General features: G+C 35.7%; 1 protein-coding gene across 4 annotated transcripts in view; it reads left to right on the top strand.

Annotated features, from left to right (window-relative positions):
- The window catches only part of GBE1 (1,4-alpha-glucan branching enzyme 1), a 282,806-nt gene that overhangs the window by 238,566 nt on the left and 21,305 nt on the right, over positions 1-22,935 (top strand). The window contains exon 15 of one of the 4 annotated variants that reach the window (XR_010118596.1): positions 19,632-22,857. The exons of 1 other annotated variant lie outside the window; for it this stretch is intronic. The gene's annotated coding sequence lies outside the window, so the exon portion shown is untranslated. Of the gene's footprint in view, positions 1-11; positions 7,840-19,631; positions 22,858-22,935 lie in introns of those variants that run through there. 2 more of the 4 variants (XR_010118594.1, XR_010118595.1) reach the window with 2 other exon arrangements.

Below are 22,935 nucleotides of genomic sequence, written 5' to 3' on the forward strand. Positions count from 1 at the left end.
TATCTTTGCAGCACTGTCCTTGATCCTTAAGTGGAGGGAAAGATGTATAAAACCCAAACTGTGCTGTAAGTCTTAATGCAATAAATGGAAAAGGAACAAGGAGCAAGAATGTTCCATGGGAGAACAGAGGACAAGAAAAATGAAAAAAATAAGTGGCAGGGGAGGAGGGGAGAGATACTGAGATTAAAACAAAGACTTTTAAGCCTAGACTTGGGAAATGGACAAGATTATAGCAGGAAAAAATGAAGAAAGCCATTTCAGCTATTAAAAATCATAGACTATTCTTAGATAATGGACAGTACAATGGATTAATTGGAGAATGATGACTATAGAAAGAAGTATTAAGAGATAAAGCTGAAAACATAGATGGAGATCACATAATAGAAGATTTTAATGCCATATTAATTAGTCTTTTTTCTATGATTTTATAGTGAGTTGCTGCAGGTTTTTGACTAGGGAGCTACTTGATAAGAATGTAGGCTTTAGTAAAAGTTCTCATGTACCAGTGTGTAAGGGAGCTTTCATGAGGAAAGAGATTGGAAGTACAGATATTAATTATGAGAAATTGCAGTACACCTAAAAGATAATTAGGGCATGAGCTAAAGTAATGTCAATAGAATAGAAAAAGTATACGAAGCCCTTTCTTGTAGTGAAGGAACTCAGAATCTGTTTGGACGTGGAGTATAGAAGGGAAAATGTAAGGTTTCACTTTGAACAATAGAAAGAATGCTGGTGGTATTATTCCTGAGGATAGCAAAGCCAGGAGAGGTAACCAGTTGGGGTAGTAGAAAATATAAATTTGAGCAGGATGGTTGAATAGAACTCTCCAGCCATTGTCCTCCCTACAGGAGCACCAAATGGAACAACTATCCGCACAAGAAAGTACCTTCATAAGAACCCAAAATCAGTCAGCGATCATAGTACCTCATTTTAACATTATTTCAAGCAAAGAGGCACAGAAGAGGATAAGAAAGACAGTCTCGAATTCCCTATACCAACCCTCCCCCACCCCTTGGCAGCACCACGTGGGACATGGAAAAAGAGAATATGTTTGCTTGGGGGAGGGAAAACACAGTGATTGTGGGACTTTGCATTGGAACTCATTGCTGCCCTGTCACAGCAGAAGGTAACATGGGCCGAATTCAGCCAGCACCCGCAAAGAGAGCCTTTAGACCAGCCCTAGGCAGAGGGGTATTGTCTGCCCCAGCATTCAGAACCTGAGTTCCAGCTACAGCCAACACTGCACGCTAAAGTACCCTGGGGTTCCAGATAAATTTAAAAGTCTAGGCCACAAGGACTACAGTTCCTGAGCAAGTCCTTGTGTCGTACTGGGCTTAGAGCCAGTGGACATGGGGTACACAAGAAAGGAGAGGGAAGAGTAAAGAGGACTTTTTCTTATAGCTTGGATACCAGCTCAGCCACAGTAAAATAAAACACCAAGCAGAGACCTGAAGCCCCTGTTTCAGGCCCCAGCTCTCATAAGACATTTCTAGACCCACGCTATGCCTTAAGGGAACTTGCTTCCCTGAAGGGAAGAACTCAGTCCTGGCAGAATTCTTTAATTAATGACTGAGGAACACTTGGACCTTGAGTAAACATCAACAGTAGCCAAGTAGCAATTGCCACAAGCCTTTGATGAGACCCAGAACCATGTTGGCTTTAGATGTAACCCAGCACATTCCCAGATACGTTGGCCATGGGAAGAGACTCCTGCCTGAGGAAAGGAGAGGGAAGAGTGAAAAGGACTTTATCTTGCAACTTGGGGATCAGCTCAGCCACAGTAAAAGAAAGCACCAAGCAGACTCCTAAAGCCTCCAGTTTTAGGCCTTAGCTGCTAGCTGGCGTTTCTTAACCTTCTCTGAGCCAGAAGGGAACCCACTGCCCTGAAAGGAGATACCTAGGTCTGACACGATTCACCAACTGCTGACTAAGGAGCCCTTGGGCTTTGAATAAACATCAGCAGTAACCAGGCAGTGGGTGCTGTGGCCTTGGGGTGGTGGTGGCCATGGAGAGAGAGGCTCCTTCTGCTTGAGGAAAGGAAAAAGAAGAGTGAAAAGGACATTGCTTGCAATGTGGGTGCCACCTGAGCCACAGTAAAATATGGCATGAAGTAGGTTTCTAAAGTTCCTAGTGCCAGGCCATAGCGCCAGCATGGCATTCCTAGAACTACCCTGGGCCAGAAGGGAACATACTGCCCTAAAGGGAAAGACCCAGGCCTGGCAGGTTGTACCACTTGCTGACTAAAGAACCCTTGGCCTTTGAATAAACATCACTGGTACCCAGGCAATAGTCACGAGAGACTTTGGGTGAGGCCTAGTACTGTGCTGGCTTCAAGTGTGACCCAGCACAGTCCTAGTGGTGTTGGCAATGAACTTGCTCGCATCACCCCTTCCTCCAATTCCAGGCAGCTCAGGATAGAGTGAGAGACGACCTTTGTTTGGGGTAAAGTAAAGGAAGAGAACAAGAGATTCTGCCTGATAATCCAGTGAATTATCTCAGATCTTAACTAAGACCATCAAGGTAGTACCTCTATGAGTCAACAAGAGTGGAGCCCCTTAATACAGATACCAGTGCAATGACCAAAGACTTAGATCACAACACCTAAGTCTTCAAATACTTAGAAAACCTTCCCAAGGACCAATATAAACAAGGCTGACCTGTGAAGGCTACAATAAATACCTAATTATTCAATGCCCAGACACTGGCAAACATCCACGAGCATCACGACCTTCCAGGAAATCATGACCTCACCAGACAAACTAAATAAATCACCAGTAACCAGTCCTGGAGTGACAGAGATATGTGACCTTTCTGACAAAAAAAAAAAAAAGAAGAAGAAATAGCAGTTTTGAGGAAGCTTGTGAAATGCAGTTTAACAGAGAAGGAATTCAGAATTCTATCTGATAAATTTAACAGAGAGATTGAAATACTTTTAAAAGTATTTCGTTTGTGTTGCATGAACTAACTACAACAGCTTTTTAAGACATAGACAAAATTATAATAAGATATAAATACAAACAAAAAGTTAAAATGTTGGCAAGATGAAGTTAAAGGGTAGAGTTTTTATCAGTTTTTCTCTTTTCTTGTTTGTTTTTGCAATCATAGTCAAGTTGTCATCAGTTTAAAATGGTGGATTATATGATGTTACTTGCAAGCCTCATGAGAACCACAAATCAAAAAACCTACCACAGATAGACAAAAAATAAAAAGCAAGAAATTAAAACATATCACCAATCAATTTCACAACAAGGAAAACAAGAAGGAAGACAACAAGATAACCAGAAAACAAATAATAAAATGGCAGCAGTAAGTCCTTATCAGTAATAACATTAAATGTAAATGGACTGAACTCTCCAATCAAAAACATAGAGTACCTTAATGGATAAAAATATAAGACCTAAATATCTGCTGCCTACAATAAACATACTTCACCTATAAAAGCACTCATAGACTAGCAAATAAAGGGATGGAAAAAGATATTCTATGCAAACAGAAAGCATAAAACAGCAAGAGTAGCTGCATGAATATCAGATAATATAGATTTTGAGACAAAACCTATAAAAAGAGACAAATAAGGTCATTACATAACGACAAAGGGTCAATTCAACAAGAGAATATAATAATTAGATATGCACCCCACAATGGAGCATCCATATATATAAAGCAAATATTATTAGAGCTAAAGAGAGAGATACACCTCAATACAATAACAGCTGGAGACTTCAATACCCCGCTTTCACCTTTGGACAAATCTTTCAGACAGGAAATCAACAAAGAAACGTGAGATGTAATCTGCACTATAGACCAAATGCACCTCATACATAGTTACAGAACATTTCATACAATGGCTGCAGAGGGCATGTTCTCCTCAGCACATGGAACATTCTTTTTTTTTTTTTATTTCATTTTGTTTTGTTTTGTGATTATGTCTTTTTTTTTTAATTATACTTTAAGTTTAGGGTACATGTGCATAACGTGCAGGTTTGTTACATATGTATACATGTGCCATGTTGGTGTGCTGCACCCATTAACTCGCCATTTAACATTAGTTATATCTCCTAATGCTATCCCTCCCCCCACCCCCCACAACAGGCCCCGCTGTATGATGTTCCCCTTCCTGTGTCCATGTGTTCTCATTGTTCAATTCCCACCTGTGAGTGAGAACATGCAGTGTTTGGTTTTTTGTCCTTATGATAGTTTACTGAGAATGATGGTTTCCAGCTTCATCCATGACCCTACAAAGGACATGAACTCATCAGTTTTTATGGCTGCATAGTATTCCATGGTGTATATGTGCCACATTTTCTTAATCCAGTCTATCATTGTTGGACATTTGGGTTGGTTCCAAGTCTTTGCTATTGTGAATAGTGCTGCAATAAACATACGTGTGCATGTGTCTTTATAGCATCATGATTTATAATCCTTTGAGTATATACCCAGTAATGGGATGGCTGGGTCAAATGGTATTTCTAGTTCTAGATCCCTGAGGGATCGCCACACTGATTTCCACAATGGTTGAACTAGTTTACAGTCCCACCAACAGTGTAAGAGCATTCCTATTTCTCCACATCCTCTCCAGCACCTGTTGTTTCCTGACTTTTTAATGATGACCATTCTAACTGGTGTGAGATGGTATCTCATTGTGGTTTTGATTTGCATTTCTCTGATGGCCAGTGATGATAAGCATTTTTTCATGTGTCTTTTGGCTGCATAAATGTCTTCTTTTGAGAAGTGTCTGTTAATATCCTTCACTCAGTTGTTGAGGGGGTTGTTTTTTTCTTGTAAATTTGTTTGAGTTCACTGTAGATTCTGGATATTAGCCTTTTGTCAGATGAGTAGATTGCAAAAATTTTCTCCCATTGTGTAGGTTGCCTGTTCACTCTGATGGTAGTTTCTTTTGCTGTGCAGAAGCTCTTTAGTTTAATTAGATCCCATTTGTCAATTTTGGCTTTTGTTGCCATTGCTTTTGGTGTTTTAAACATGAAGTCCTTTCCCATGCCTATGTCCTGAATGGTATTGCCTAGGTTTTCTTCTAGGGTTTTTATGGTTTTAGGTCTAACATTTAAATCTTTAATCCATCTTGAATTACTTTTAGTATAAGGTGTAAGGAAGGGATCTAGTTTCAGCTTTCTACATATGGCTAGCCAGTTTTCCCAGCACCATTTATTAAATAGGGAATCCTTTCCCCATTGCTTGTTTTTGTCACGTTTGTCAAAGATTAGATGGTTGTAGATATGTGGCATTATTTCTAAGGGCTCTGTTCTCTTCCATTGGTCTATATCTCTGTTTTGGTACCGGTATCATGCTGTTTTGGTTACTATAGCCTTTTAGTATAGTTTGAAGTCAGGTGGCGTGATGACTCCAGCTTTGTTCTTTTAACTTAGGATTGACTTGGTGATCCGGGCTCTTTTTTGGTTCCATATGAACTTTAAAGTAGTTTTTTCCAATTCTGTGAAGAAAGTCATTGGTAGCTTGATGGGGATGGCATTGAATCTATAATTACCTTGGGCAGTATGGCCATTTTCACAATATTGATTCTTCCTACCCATGAGCATGGAATGCTCTTCCATTTGTTTGTATCCTCTTTTATTTCATTGAGCAGTGGTTGTAGTTCTCCTTAAAGAGGTCCTTAACATCCCTTATAAGTTGGATACCTAGGTATTTTATTCTCTTTGAAGCAATTGTGAATGGGAGTTCACTCATGATTGGGCTCTCTGTTTGTCTGTTATTGGTGTATGAGAATGCTTGTGATTTTTGCACATTGATTTTGTATCCTGAGACTTTGCTGAAGTTGCCTATCAGCTTAAGGAGATTTTGGGCTGAGACAGTGCGGTTTTCTAGATATGCAACAATGTCATCTGCAAACAGGGACAATTTGACTTCCTCTTTTCCTAATTGAATACCCTTTATTTCCTTCTCCTGCCTGATTGCCCTGGCCAGAACTTCCAACACTGTGTTGAATAGGAGTGGTGAGAGAGGGCATCCCTGTCTTGTGCCAGTTTTCAAAGGGAATGCTTCCAGTTTTTGCCCATTCAGTATGATATTGGCTGTGGGTTTGTCATAAACAAAGACACAACATACCAGAATCTCTGGGACACATTCAAAGCAGTGTGTAGAGGGAAATTTATAGCACTAAATACCCACAAGAGAAAGCAGGAAAGATCTAAAATTGACACCCTAACATCACAATTAAAAGAACTAGAGAAGCCAGAGCAAACACAGTCAAAAGCTAGCAGAAGGCAAGAAATAACTAAGATCAGGGCAGAACTGAAGGAAATAGACACACAAAAAACCCTTCAAAAAATCAATGAATCCAGGAGCTGGTTTTTTGAAAAGATCGACAAAATTGATAGACCGTTAGCAAGACTAATAAAGAAGAAAAGAGAGAAGAATCAAATAGATGCAATAAAAAATGATAAAGGGGATATCACCACCGATCCCACAGAAATCCAAGCTACTCTCAGAGAATACTATAAACACCTCTACGCAAATAAACTAGAAAATCTAGAAGAAATGGTTAAATTCCTCGACACATACACTCTCCCAAGACTAAACCAGGAAGAAGTTGAATCTCTGAATAGACCAGTAACAGGCTCTGAAATTGGGTAATAATTAATAGCTTACCAACCAAAAAAAGTCCAGGACCAGATGGATTCACAGCCGAATTCTACCAGAGGTACAAGGAGGAGCTGGTACCATTTCTTCTGAAACTATTCCAATCAATAGAAAAAGAGGGAATCCTCCCTAACTCATTTTATGAGGCCAGCATCATCCTGATACCAAAGCCTCACAGAGACACAACAGAAAAAGAGAATTTTAGACCAATATCCCTGATGAACATCGATGAAAAAATCCTCAGTAAAATACTGGCAAACCGAGTCCAGCAGCACATCAAAACACTTATCCACCATGATCAAGTGGGCTTCATCCCAGGACGCAAGGCTGGTTCAACATACACAAATCAATAAATGTAATCCAGTATATAAACAGAACCAAAGACAAAAACCACATGATTATCTCAATAGACGCAGGAAAGGCCTTTGACAAAATTCAACAGCCGTTCATGCTACAAACTCTCAATAAATTAGGTATTGATGGAACATTCTTAAGAATAGACCATATGTTAGGCCACAAAGCAAGTCCTAAAATATTCAAAAAAGTTGAAATAATATCAAGCATCTTCTCTGACCAAAATGTAATAAAACCATAAATTAATAACAAGAATTTTAGAAACTATACAAACACATTCAAATAAAACAGTATATTCCTGAATGGCCATATACCAATGACCATATCAATCCAAGGCTAGGTCAAGAAAGAAATTAAGAATCCCTATCAAAATACCAATGATATTTGTCAAATAAATGGAAAAACAATCCTAAAATTTACTTGAAATCATAAAAGACCCAGAATAGCAAAAGACATGTTGCACAAAAAGAACAAAGCTGGAGCAATCACATTACCTGACTTCAAATTATACTACAGAGCTATAGTGACCAAAAGAGCACGGTAATGCCATAAAAACAGACACAAATACCAGTAGAACAGAATATAAAACCAGAAATCAATCCATGTATGTATAGCGAACTCATTTTCAACAAAGGTACCAAGAACACACAATGGGGAAAGGACAGTTTCCTCAATAGACGGTGCTGGGAAAACTGAATATCCTTATGTGGAAAAATGAAGCTAGATCCCTGTCTCTTATCATGTACAAAAAGCAAATCAAAATGGATTAAAGACTGAAATCTTAGACATAGTTTATGCCTAAACTAAGCATAGGCAATCAAAGCAAAAATCTACAAATGAGAGCAAGTTAAAAAGCTTCTGCACAACAAAGGAAACAAAGGGAAGAGACAATCCACATTATGGGAAAAATATTTGCAAACTATCCATCTGGCAAAGGATTAATAACCTGAATACGTAAGGAGCTCAAACAATAGGAAAAAATTTAATAATTGTATTTAAAAACGGGCAGAATATCTGAATATACATCTCTGAAAAGAAGACATACAAATGACAAATAGGTGTATGGGAAGGTGCTTAGCATCGCTGATCACGAAAGAAATGCAAATCAAACCTACAATGAGAAATCTCACCCTAGTTAAAATAACTTTTTTCCAAAAGACAGGCAGTAACGATCCTGGTGAGGATGTGGAGCAAGTGGAACCATCATACACTGTTGGTGGGGTTGTCAGTTAGTACAGCCAGTATGGAGAACAGTATGGAGATTACTCAGAAAAGCTAAAAATATAACTACCATATGATCCAGCAATCCCACTGCTAGGTATATACCCAAAAGTAAAGAAAGCAGTATATGGAGTAGATATTTGCACTCCTCTTTTATTGTGGCACTGTTCACTATAGCCAAGATTTGGAATCAGCCTTAGTGTCCATCAATACATGAATGAAGAAAGAAAATATAGTACATATACACAACGGAATACTATTCAGCCATAAAAGGAATGAGATCCTGTTATTTGTGACAATATGGATGGAACTGGAGGTCATTATGTTCAGTGAAATAAGCCAGAAATGGAAAGACTAACTTTGCATGTTTTCACTCATTTATGGAAGCTAAAAATTAAAACAGTTGATCTCATGGAGATAAGAGAGTAGAAGGATGGTTACCAGAGGCTGGAGAAGGGTAGTGGCGTAGTGAGAGGGAAATGGAATGCTTAATGGCTACAAAAACATAGTTTGATAGAATGAATAAGACCTAATATTTGATAGCACAATAAGGTGACTGCAGTCAACAGTAATCTATTCTACATTTTAAAATAACTAAAAGTGTAATAGGAATGTTTATAACACAAAAAAGGATAAATGCTTGAGATGATGGATACTCTATTTACCCTGATGTGATTATTACATACTGTAGCCTGTATCAAAATATCTCAGGTACCCCATAAACATATATACCTACTATATACCCATAAAAATTTTAAATCTAAATTAAAAAATTATTTTATCATTGTCAACAAATGGAAATATATAGAATTTTCCATGATGATATTTAGGAGAAAAATCTTGGGTCAAGCTATAAGGATCTATCTAAAATATATTAATATATTAACTTTAACAAATATTGAATATTATGAAAGCATACATAGTAATATATGTATTATATATATTATATAGTGTAGTGTATTACTATGACCCCCGTAAGTCAGCAAGACCCTCAAATGTTAGTTTATATATACTGACACAGAATTACACTGTATATGAAAGCCTAGTTCGGTTTTAAAAATCTTGGCACAAATTGGGTCTTTTGAAATTTAGTTATCTGCTTAAATGTCTATAGGTACTTGTTACACGAAAATTTTCTATTTAATAAATAAATACTGAATGTTTTTTCATTAGTCACCTTTTCTGGAAACTATACTAGTTATAAGTTGCAATGATACAGACATTGGAAAACTGAGCCATCCTTTATAGAAATTATAGTTGAATCCTCAGTCATCTATTTGGTCTCCAAGAGAACCATGAAGAAATATTGTTGACCTGTTTCCCACATTTTGCCTGTTACAGATTTGTGCTCGCTTGGACCTTAATTATTCTTACCACCCATCTCTTCCATGTCTTTCTGTTAACAAGTAGTAAATTCACATACGTTATTGCTTTTTCTGAGAATATTTGCATTTTAATAATTCACTTTGAATACTCACAAAGTATTGAAGATGTAATGTTCTAAATAGGTAATGGGAGAATTGTATCATGTTTTTACTTTATATATTTAAATTTGGAGGGCAGAAAGGGAGCAGGAGAGCATTTCCAACATAATTTACAACACACCTTCTAATTAAGTATATTTTAATAACACCAGCCATAACTCTGAGATTGAAATCACAACATCTTCCTTTTGTGAGGTACTCTGCTTCACCCTCCCAGTTCAGTGCAGAAGTCCCATCTAGAGATTTCTTACAAATAATCACCTGTTACTCGAATACTTTGCAGTGCTAGGAATATCACTGTTTCACGAGATAAACAGTATTTTTTTAATAATTAAAAATGTTACCTTAAAATCAATGCGTTAGTTCTATACTCTGCGGCTAACACATGTTCTATACTCTGCAGCGATTCAAATCAGAAAGGCATTTAACATGCTTCTTAGATTACCACCTCTCCCTGATTTTTCCTCTTCCAGACCAGATACTGCTAGTTTCTTAAATCGATTCTCATGATACTTTCCAGACCTCTTACCATTGCATCTCCCTTATCAAAATGCACCCAACATTGTTCACATTCCTCCTACACTAACAGCAGAGTATTCTAGATATGTTCTGGCAAGGATGACGTACAGAGCCCCATTACCTTCCTTTATCTTGATGCTGCTCTCTTATTCACGGAGTTAAAGTTGCAGTAGCTTTCCTGGCAGCCATCACATTTTCCTTTCACATTGTATTTGCATCCAAATAAAAATCTTGAGTTTTTCTTTTGTATCCTAGTATTATGTCGTATCTTCCTTTTTCTTTATTTATTCAGTTAATAATGTCAACCTAAAATCCCAAATTTAACATTAAACATGAAAAAGTACAATATTAACTTAGACCCTCTAACCTATTAGAAAAGATAAAAGAATATTACAGGACGATTCTCTGTTATTAATCTGTTAGGATTGTAGCCTCTCTCATAACCAGCAAATGGATCTCTTCTTTTAACTTTTTGTTGTTCCAAGCTTAGCTTTAAGTCCTTTTTCTTATCTCTTGCATTTTTTGTCTCATTTCTTTTTGGCCTTTTATCTCTCTGACTTTATTCTTTTACTTTTAACTTACAGTGTAGTTCAATATTACAGAATGAATTCAGATATACAAAGTATTAAAAATTAGGATTTCAATGGTATATTTTCTGTCTTTAGCAAAATATTCTATGCCATTGGTATTTCTAACTACTGAGCAAGTGAATTGAATACAGATTTTTACTGTATTCTACAGTGACAAGATAGAATGTGTTAATCAAGTAATAAAATTCATCAAATTTTTAATTCCCTGGGAAGCAGGATTTGGTGCCAGAACAAATTTAACTTTTCTAAAGAAGCCACTTAAACTTCCTCTGTCACTAGGAAATATAACCCTGCTATAGGTAACATGTCTGAATTTTTGAGCAGTTCCATTTTTTTGAACCTGTAGATCTTGTATATCAAATAGCAAGACATCAACTTTCACTCAAACCTGTGGAGAATAGATCATGACTGCCATACCGAAAACTGTTGGAAGGGGAGCTATTTTGGAGGTAATGCCAGGCAAGGTGGAAGAAACACTTTAAGGATGCTTTTAACTATCTCTTCAAAATAAGAGGATACATTTGGAAAACTGAGAGGCAAGACTGATTTGTATCAATAAGGCTGTGAATGTGGCCTTCATGGTGACTGCCAAAGGACATCTTATGGTTTCTGAAATAGAATCTACAGCCATATTCTAGGAAAACATGAAAAAACAAAACGACAACAAAAACCTTTTGCCTGTATACTGTCACATTTGTCTTTTTAGCTGCTAATCTTCAGTGTAATAATCACAACACTCTTTAATACAATAGATAGAAATGTGGGTGATGCTGAGATCTAAATGTACTTAATAAACAGGCAGGTTCATATTTCCTGCTTAGAAAGATAAAATACAATTTTCCCAATGTGTTCTATTCACGGAAGTTTTCACATTGCTTAGCTGTAAAGAAAGAAACATAATGCCTTTTATATCATCAGAATCATTATATTTCTTTAGTGGCATTTCTTCACCTAGAACATTATCAAGTTGGCATTAAGTCAGAAAGAATACTCTGTTCCCAAGGCCAGAGTGCTCTTTCTATCCATTTGAATAATACAAATGATTATACCACATTTTAAATGATGTGGGGAGAATGTGAGTATCACGGCCCCTCTTTCGTGGGCCTTCTATTTGCTAATCATTTTTATAAAGTATTCAGTTCAATATAGTATAGTAATAATGAAAAAGATTGAAACACTGCGATAATTACCAAAATGTGACGCAGAGCCGTGCAGTGAGCATATGCTGTTGGAAAAACAGCACCGACAGAGTTGCTCAACCGGGGTTTCCACACACTTTCAATTTGAAAAAAAAACAATATCTGCAAAGCACAATAAAGCGAAGTGCACAAAACAACTTATGACTGTATTTCGGACCACACTATAAGGCAGGTTGTAGAGACTGGGGTCTTTAATTAACTGAAGCTTTTCCTCCAGCCCATGGCAGGTAAAGGTTAAGCAGTGTATTCCACAGCCCATATTCTTTCTGTTACACCCTGGTGCCTCTTTCTGTTCCTGGAGTATGTACATGTGGTTGGGGCTGGTAGCAATGGTGGTATTATTGATGATTTATTTCTGTAGTGTTCAAAATAATTTTGAAAATACTTCTGGGAATATAGGTAGAATGAGAAAATTACATACAGACCCATGGCCCAGGCAGGTTTCTTTCTAATCAACTCACTTTTCTCACTGCCCTGCCATAACCTCTGACAAATTCTTGCCCAGAAATTCTTCTTGGTGATCTTTTTTGCCATCTTCCACAAGAAGAAAAATAATTTTAAAGCAAACATACATATGAAGGTCAATTACTGTGATTTTTTTCCCTCTATTCTAGAGTAGAATATGAATGTGTCATGGTTCTATTTTCAGAGTTAAACTGATGTATTACATCAGTTTAAGTTAACACATGATATACAATACAAATTTTAAACCCCCCCAGCTTATTTATAAAGTATTTGTGTTGGCATATACAGATAAATATCATTCTGAGACCATAAACAACACAAGAATCAAATGTTTGAATTGTTTATTGGCATACTATTGAGGTGGGAGTGGAAATGAAAGTGTGGTAACAGCCCCCTTTCCAAATGGCATTTCAAACTGTTGCAGTGTGGAGATGTTAAGAGGAGTGGTCATGAAGTATGGCTTGTGAAGAAGATGTGAATCCAGGACAAAATCTTTAAACCCAAGGGAGCAGAGGTATAAATAGTTGAATTTGACCTGAGATTGTTGAAATATTTTCATTAAACCACTGCAAGATGCACTTTTTAAAATGTAAATTCATACTCTGACATTTGCAACCTGTACACAGAGTTTCTAATAAGCAAATAAGGTCACTTGGATGATATACTGCAGTGTGATTGCTGAAGGCAGAGGTGTTGCTGTGAGGTGCTTGGTTTACACAGGCTTTGAAGTGTGGTGATGTAACACTCTGTGTTTATTAGAATCTGTGCTTTATGCAACAAATAAAAACAAAGGACTTAATTTAGGATTAGCTAACTACCACATTCTATCCAGATTATCTATGTAAAGGTTAATTTCTGGTCTGACTAAATAGAGCATCTCAACTTTCTAGTTTTTCAGGTTTTGGATACTTTGGTAAAAAAGAAAATTCAGGGTTTTCTGCAGAAGTTCTACCCAGGGACTGTCACCAGATACAGGCATGTTTCTTTTTCCTTTACGTTATGCTGCAATTTATTGATGATGAGCTTTATGAGAGCTGAGACAGGTGATCCTACTAACAATTTTATATTTAATATAGGTCCTCCTTTTTAAAAATAGCTTCGTAATGGATGTATGCTGATTGCTTAGGTTCACTTTCTTTAGTTTTGAAATGACTAATACTTTTAAACATAGAGGTCCTTTTGATCATTTTTTCATTGCTAAACACTGTCTAACAATCCCTATGATTTAATGATAATGACAGACCAGTACCCTCCGCTCCCTTGGTCATAAAAAGCCTATGATTTAGCTTCCTTTCTCTACCCACGAATTAGGGATGAATCACCAAGTAAGAAAAATATTTTGCATGATTAAAATATTGCAACTGCTATAACACTTTTAGATTGCCTTAATATATATTCATAAGATTATAGGCAGTAATGAATAGTGAGTAAGCCCTTACTGCACACAAATGTATTTAGTTTTGGGGTTTTTTTTCTTGAAGGGATACCAGGGTCCTGTTGTTTTGAAGAGCCATCACAGTGCTGTCAAATATTTAACAGCATTTCTGGTTTTTTTGTTTGTTTGTTTCATAGCTCAGTTGTGCAATGATGGTCTCTTCACTTCAGAAGGTCATCTAACAATAGCCCAGTCAAAATTTCTGTCTTCTATTTCTTGCCCTTCTGGAGGAAAAATAAATCAGAAATATTATTATAACCTTTAAAGAAGATAGTGCATAATCACCTAGTAATAGTATCCTTCATTGGGGTTGGGCGGGAGGAACATTTGTGCCCAAGGTGATCATTTTCATCAATTTTTAAAAAGGAGATACTATTATGTGTTTGTAAACTTCGAGATGAATCATAAGACAGAGTATTACCCATATATCAACAATGATATGTTTACATAGAATACACTAGGTACCTGTAAACAGAGAGCTAAATCTCTGACAGGAGTATCATAGAGGGTTGATGAACTGATAGACTGACTGACAGATGGAAGGACAGATGGATAAATGGAGTATGTAGCTACCTAGTGGTGAAATAACTCCTGAAGGTTTAAAATTATGTAATTAAAAGATAAATAGTACTAAAATTATTTGCTTCTCCCTTAAACCAGTAATTTAATTAAATGGTATAAAAATTGATAAACTATTATCAATAAAATACACCATAATTTTGTAGAATTCACAATTAATATATTATTATACTATGATGTGCTTGCTGAGCAGATGTTGATAATAAGATCTACCGTCTCTTATAAACTTAATATATGTCCTGTACTCTGAAAGCACTTTATACTCATTACCACATTAGCTAACCATTTCTTTTCCTAGACTGCAAATAGGGAAGAAGGCAATCTACAGGCATACCTTGGAGATAGGGCAGGTTGGGTTCCAGACCACTGCAATAAAGCAAATATTGCAATAAAGCAAGTCACACAAATTTTTTGGTTCACAATACATGTAAAAGTTATGTTCATACTATACTGTAGTCTAATAAGTGTGCAATAGCATTATGTCTAGAAAACAATGTACATGCCATAATTTAAAAATACTGTATTGCTAAAAGATGCTAATAGTCATCTAAGCCTTCTGTAAGTCATAATCTTTTTGCTCCTGGAGGCTCTTGCCTTGATGTTAATGACTCCTGACTGATCAGGGTGGGGTTTCTAAAGGTGGTGGTGGCTAAGACAACAATGAAGTTTATTACATGGATTGACTCTTCCTTTTATGAAAGATTTCTCTATAACATGTGATGCTGTTTGGTAACATTTTACCCACAGTAGAACTCTTTCAAAACTAGAGTGAATCCTCTCAAACCCCACCACTTAGTTGATAAAGATTACCTAGGTTTATATTATATTCTAAATCATTTGTTGCCATCTCTAGCATCTTCACCAGTAATAGATTCCATCTCAAGAAACCATATTCTTTGCTCATCTGTAAGAAACAGTTCCTCATCCGTTAAAGTTTTATCATGAGACTGCAGCAATTCAGTCACATCTTTAGGTTTCACTTCTAATTCTAGTTATCTTGCTATTTCCACTGCATCTGCAGTTAGTTCTTCCACTGAAGTCTTGAATTCCTCAAAGTCATTTATGAGAGTTGGAATTAACTTCTTCCAAACTCCTATTGTGTTGATATTTTAACCTCCTCCCATGAATCACAAATGTTCTTAATGGCGTCTGGAATGGTGTATCCTTTCCAGAAGATTTTCAATGTACTTTGCTGAGACTCATTAGAGGAATCACTGCTTATGACAGCTATAGTCTTACAAAATATATTTCTTAAATAATAAGAGTTGAAAGTTGAAATTACTTGTCGATCCATGGGGTGCAGAGTGCATGTTGTATTAGATTGCTTGAAAACGACGTTAATTTCCTTGTACATCTCAGAGCTCTTGGGTGACCAGATGCTTCTATCAATGAGGTAATGAAAATGAGGTATTTGAAAGGAATCTTTTTTCTGAGCAATAGGTCTCAAGCTTGGGCTTACAGGCTCAGTAAACCATGCTGTAAACAGACGTGCTGTCATCCAGGCTTTGTGGTTACATTTATAGAGCACAAGCAGAGAAGACTTTGGCAGAATTCATAAGGGCATAGGTTTTTGGAAACGGTAAATGAACATTAGCTTCAACTCAAAGTCACCAGCTGCATTAGCCCGTAACAAGAGAGTCATCCTGTTCTTTGGAGCTTTGAAACCAGGCTGTGTCTTCCCAGTAGTTATGGAAGTCCCAGATGGCATCTTTCAATGGAAGCCTGCTTCATCTACATTGAAAATCTATTGTTTAGTGTAGTCACCTTTATCAATATCCTAGCTAGATCTTCTGGAAAACTTGCTACAGCTTGTACATCAGCACTTGCTACTTCACCTTAAACTTTTATATTATGAAGATGTCTTTATTCCTTAAAACTTAAGAACCAGTCTCTCCTAGCTTTAAACTTTTCTTCTGCAGCTTCCTCACCTCTCCCAGCCTTCATAGAATTGAAGAGAGCCTTGCTGGACTAGGCTTTGACTTTTGGGAATGTTGTGGCTAGTTTGATCTTAGATCCAGACCACCAAAAACTTCTTCCTATCGGTAGTAGGCTGGTGTTCACTTTCTTATCACTCATGTGTTCACTAGAGTAGCACTTCTTATTTCTTTGAAGAACTTTTCCTTTGAGTTCACAACTTGGCTAACTCTTTGGCCTAAGGGACCTAGCCTTTGTCCTGTCTCAACTTTGAACATGCCTTTCCCACTAAGCTTAATCATTTCTAGTGTTTGATTTAAAGTGAGAGACATGCCACTCTTGTTTTCATTTGAACTCCTAGAGGCCATTGTAGGGTTATTAATTGGGCTAAATTCAATATGGTCTTAGACAATAGGGAGGCCCAAGAAAAGGGGAAGAGACAAGGGAACGACCAGTAGGTTGGAGGAGTCAACACACACATTTATTAAGTTTGTGGCTGCATATGTGCATGATTTGCGGTGCCCCAAAACAATTACAATAGTAACAACAAAGATCACTGGTCACAGATCATCATCATAGACATAATGATAATGTAAAAATAATATAATTATGAATAGACAATCATATATTAATATATATTAATAATGAAAAAGTTTGAAATAATGCAAGAACTACCAAAATGTGATACAGAGACACAAAGTGAATACATGCTGTTGGAAAATGGCACGAATACACTTGCTGGATGCAGGGTTGCCACAAATCTTCAATTTGTAAAAATGTTTATTTGTAAAGTGCAATAAAGTGCAGTAAAACAAGTTATGCTGGTTTCATTGGCCTGAAAGATTTCACATTGAGCCTTTCCTTTTAAAGTTAGGCTTTACTTAATTTATCCAAAATATATGTTTTTTTTCTATTTAAAAAATAAATTATATTAGTCATCTTTATACCTGATACCAGTGTTTTTTAAATAGAGCATTCTATGTCTAAACTAAATTTCTAACATGGATGTTATATTACTTTTCCTTCTGGCCAGTAGAAATTACCTTTTTCAATGAGCATCTCCTGCCTGCCTAAGTGAGTTATTATTTGTTCTGACATTTTCTGTTAAGCTCTTCTTAATCAGAATATCACAGGATCAAACTGAGTGGTCAGTGTTATATTTACATAAAAGTATTACCTGAGTATCCTAGATGATTTCTTAAAATTAAGACGTGATATAATTACTGGCTCACTAAAATTACCTAAGGGCTCCTAAGCATTTTTGAAAGCTACAACCAAAGGAAGTTTCCATTTCTCAGAGAAAGTTGGAAATATTAGAGCCATAAACAGTGTGTTCTTGGAAGCAGTGGTTTCAATTGTAATCATGCGTAAGAACCATCTCTAATTCTATTAATGTAGTTTCTGTTGGCCTAATGATGGGAAAATGCCTAATTAATTCCTATAAATAAGCATTAATTTGCAAAATTAATTATGGTTATTTTTTGTAGTTATGTGGTATCAGCTGTTGAATAAGGAAAGTGTTTAGATAATATCAAATAAAAATATTTAACATATAACTGAAATGATTACACTCAATACCTTTTATTGTCACATAATGATCATTTTATTTCAAGAACATTAATTAAAATGAAAAATTATTACGTTGTATGTAAAATTATAAACATTACTGGTTTTTTTTTTCTCATGTGTTCTTTATTATTTAGGGAGAGAGCCAATTTTCACTTTGCCGGCCTCCCTATTAACATCTGTCCTTTTTTCCAGCTAAAGAAAACAAATGAAAAATAATTTTCTCTTGTAGTAGCATTATTTTCTAATTCTGAAACATTATTTTCTTCAGTTTGTTCTCTTCTTCTAACATTTTTATTTCCCATTGGCTCATGTAACGAAGGTCTCCAGAAGTAATAGGTATTTCTTGTTCTTATATTTGTAAACATAAAGAAATTTGCTCTCATTGCAAGGATAGTGGTTAGGAGCTTGAGCTCTAGAATATGACTCTCTGAGGTTCAAGTTCCATCTCTGCCACTTAGTTTTGTTTTGAAAATAACCTCTTTGTTTCTTGGTTATTCATCTCTATAACACCTATTCATAGAATTGTTGTCAGAATTAAATTAGGTAATGATTAGTTAATGTGCATGCAAGGCTTAACAGTGTCGCCCACGTTTGAGCTTAGCAAGTATTAAGGGTAATGGACATCCTTACTGTCATCATCTTCTAAAAATGCATTAGAAATTTTATAATAAAAAGATATTTTTATAAAAAGGAAAGACAAGTAGGTACTAATCCTGTCTGTTGTCTTTTTTCTATTGTCCTCCTTTTTGGTTTGTTTTTGATTTTTGTTTTTTCGCATGTCCTAGTTCCCATTTCACCACGCCACAGTGATTTCTTTCAGTCCTTTCACAGTGCTGGAATTGAAACTCTTCTGCTCCCTGTTAAATCCCTTCCTCACTGTTGTACTATTTGCCCACCTTGCTTTCTTATTTCCCTTTCTCTGTATCCTGCAGCACTCTCTTGATTTCTTTTTCTTTCCACCCATTCTTCATGTTATCTTTTTTAAGATCTAAATCCATTTATTCATTTTTCTTGCACTTTTCCCTGAAAAATTCACCCACCCTTCAGCTATCAGCTCTGTGAAGATGTTCCCTAATGATTCTCCCCACCTTGACCTATGCCCTATTCACCAAGCAGTGGGCAATTTTGTGATGTTTAATAACTGTTAGGCAAAACTGGGCAGCATGGAATTATAAATTTTTGAAACTGGAAAACTCTAGTATAACCTAGCTCAGCCCATTCAAATTAAACAAAATTACTTGGGTTAAGATATATATAAGCTTATTTTTTTTTCAATTTTTATGAGAATTTAATTAGATTAGTCATATGAATCATGTGTCTGAAATACAAGCTTATATTAAGAGATCAAAATTAGTACCAAAGTTAAATTTGGATGGCAATTTACAATATGTGAATACTTTTATTTACATTAACCCATCTTACCCTCACATCATCTCCAGTGATACTGGTTAGGCAAGCATTTTTTGTCCTCAATCTACATGTGAGGATCAGAAAGATTTATAATTTTCACAAGGTCGTATTTCTAGTAATTGAATAAATGTGATTTAAATCTAGTTTCTCTAAATTCAGTACAGTTTTACATTTGGTCACCAGATAATTCGTCTTTTTGTTGCCCGCTAGAAATGCCATCGAAGTACATGAAGTGTGTCTCACTAATTTTAGTTTTTTTCTCTATTTATGTTTGTAGAGGTTAATGATGCCTTTGACTAAATGTTTTTCTGCGGGGGTAATACTATCCTGGTTTCTGACACTCAAAAGCACAGATGAATGTAAGAGGAAAAATGTTTTCCAACTATACGTATATATATCTTTTTAAGTTCTACTTTTATTTAGATTTATAGCATACGTGTACAGGTTTGTTACGTGAGGTTCTTTTGTTTGCTTTTGTTTTTGTTTGTGTGTTGCAAAGTTTTGGGTTGTGAATGATCCTATCAGCCAGGTAGTGAACATAGTACCCAGTAGGTAGTTTTTCAGACACTGCCTCCGTCCCACTCTCCTGTCTCTAGTAATCCCCAGCATCTATCGTTTCCATCTTTATATCCATGTGTACCCAATGTTTAGCTCCCACTTATAAGTGAGAACATGCAGTATTTGGTTTTCTGTTCCCGTGTTAATTCACTTAAGATAATGACCTCTAACTACATCCATGTTGCTGCAAAGGATATGGTTTCATCTTTTCAATGGCTGTGTAGCATTCCATTGTGTACATATACCACATTTTCTTTATCCAATCCACCATTCATGGGCACCTACATTGATTCCCTGCCTTTCCTATTGTAAATCGTATTGTGATAAACATACAAGTGCAAATGTCTTTTTTTTTTCTTGTAGGACAATTTATTTTCCTTTGGATATATAGCTGGTAGTGAGATTGCTGGGTTGAATGGTAGTTCTGTTTTAAGTTATTTGAGACATTCAAATTTACAAGCTGCTTTACACAGGGGCTGAACTAATTTACTTCCCACCAACAGTATATAAGTGTTCCCTTTTCTCTGCAGCCTTGTCAGCGTCTGTTGTTTTTTGACTTTTTAATAATAGCCATTGTGTCTGGTGTAAAACGGTATCTCATTGTGGTTTTGACTTGCATTTCTCTAATAATTAGTGATGTTCAGCATTTTTTTCATGTATTTGGTGAACGCTTGTATGTCTTCTTGTAAGAAGTGTCTGGTCATGTCTTTTGCCCATTTTTTAATGGGGTGATTTGGTTTTTGCTTGTTGAGTGTTTAAGTTCCTTATGAATTCCATAAGACTCTGGATATTAAACATTTGTCAGATTCATAACTTGCAAATATTTTCTCCCATTCTGTATGTTGTCTGTTTACTCTGTTGATAGTTTCTTTTGCTGTTCAGAAGCTCTTTCGTTTAAGTCCCACTTGTCAATTTTTGTTTTTGTTTCAGTTGCTTTTGATGAGTTAGCCATAAATTGTTTGCAAAGACTGATGTCAAGAAAGGTATTTCCTAGGTTTTCTTCTAGGGTTTTTATAGTTTGAGTTCTTACATTTAAATCTTTTATCCATCTTGAGTTAATTTTTGTGTATGGTGAAAGGTCGCAGTCTACTATCATTCTTCTTCATATGACTAGTCAGTTACCCAGCACCATTTATTAAATAGGGAGTCCTTTCCCCATTGTTTATTTTTGTTTTTAAAGCATAACTGATAAATAAAAATTATCTATATTTAAAGTACAGTGTGATGTTTTGATATACATATACCTTGTGAGATGGTTACTACAATCAAGCTAATTAACATATTCCTCACCTCACATAGTGACCATTTTCTTGTGTGTGCGTGAGAATGCTTACGGTCAGCTCTCAGCAAATTTCAAGTATATAACACATTATTATTAACTGTAGTCACCGTATTGTACATTACAGCTTCAGAACTTATTCATCTTATAACTGAAAGTTTGTACCTTTGACTAAAATATCCCCATGCATGTGTGTTTAAAACTCCCTTTGCTTATTTTTTATTTTTTATTTCCATAGGTTTTTGGGGAACAGGTGGTGTTTGGTTACATGAATCAGTTCTTCGGTGGTGATTGAGATTTTGGTGCACCCATCACCCAAACAGTATAAAATGTACCCAATTTTTTAAATGCATGTGGGGAAATGTTTACTTTGAATCTTTCTCCTCACAATAATTAATCTGATGTAGTTATGGGCTATGTGCCCAGAAGTGCTCAGGAAAGACTGAAGTGATGATGCAGATATGCACACCTGCAAACTTTGCTTTACAGTTTTTCATGGGACACTAGTTTAGCCCCTGTTCTTCGGCTTTCTAAAGCACTGAGTGAGACCTGTACTGTGATTTTCTATCTAGTCTTAAAAGAGAAAGAGGACTATACGTTAACTATATGACTCCAAAGAAGTTAAGACTTCAAATAAAGAAAAATGATGTTTCTACTACCACAGCTAAAATAATCAGATTTCCAAATTTTAAATATATTAAAGTTTATGCACTTTGCAGGCTTTATCTGGAAGATGGTAGTAGAGTGGTAGAAACTGTTATACCTAAGAGCATATTCTGGCCCTGCCAAAATATTAGATGTATTATTTTGACAAACCCCTTTGATGTTTTGTGCTTAAGTTCAGTCGTTTTTTTAGAGAAAGCTAACCAGTAAAGTAGGTACGGAAAGTCTTTGAGTTTGTGCTGACTTGAATAAACCTGGAATCATGTATCCATGTCAGCTAAGAATTATATAAGACGTTTATCTTCAAGGCTCATACCAATCAGAGTAGTTAGCTTGAGAATTAATTGCTTCAAACTAACATGCATTTTATTATAAATTATCCAAAATGAAGGATTTTTTCTATTATAAATATTCTGTTATAAATTTATAAAGAATATGAAATCTTTCAAAATGTCTAAGTTAAACTTTATAGGTAATGAAATGGAATTGTGATAGAAGTTATATTTATACAGGTCTTATATGTTAACTCTATGAAACAGAGGGAAAAAAATCAAGTTTGGTCTTTGATGACCAAAGTAGTATGAAATTATTTCTTAAAGTTTAGCAAAAACATGCATAGATTAAAAATTAAAACCCAAGGAGGAGACTGCAATAGGAAAATAATGAAAAGATATACTCACCAAATGCCAGATTCTAATCTACGTGCTATATGGCAGAGAAAAAAAAAAGAAATTTCTTATATAGATTGTATTTTAATAATGAGAGACAAAAATTAAACTGATAAGAACAGACACTAGATCTTAGCCAAAAGGCTGAGAAGCAAAAATATAATAATTAAATTTATAATATGTTAAAAGCTGATAATACTATGGTGAAAAATCAAGGCAGGCGTGGGAGAGTGTGTGGAGGTATTTAATTTTCAGGTAGGATCGTCACCAAAAGCTCTCTCAGTATTTCTCATAAACTTGAGAAGTACCTTCTTAAAAAAAAAAAAAAAGACAAACCCTAAAATTAAAAAAAAGACGCTAGTCCTCAGAGAGTTCTATGTACTGTATGATTAAACTTTAATGTAAAAATTTTT

This window comes from Symphalangus syndactylus, chromosome 21, assembly GCF_028878055.3.
Source record: "Symphalangus syndactylus isolate Jambi chromosome 21, NHGRI_mSymSyn1-v2.1_pri, whole genome shotgun sequence".
NCBI lineage: Eukaryota > Metazoa > Chordata > Mammalia > Primates > Hylobatidae > Symphalangus > Symphalangus syndactylus.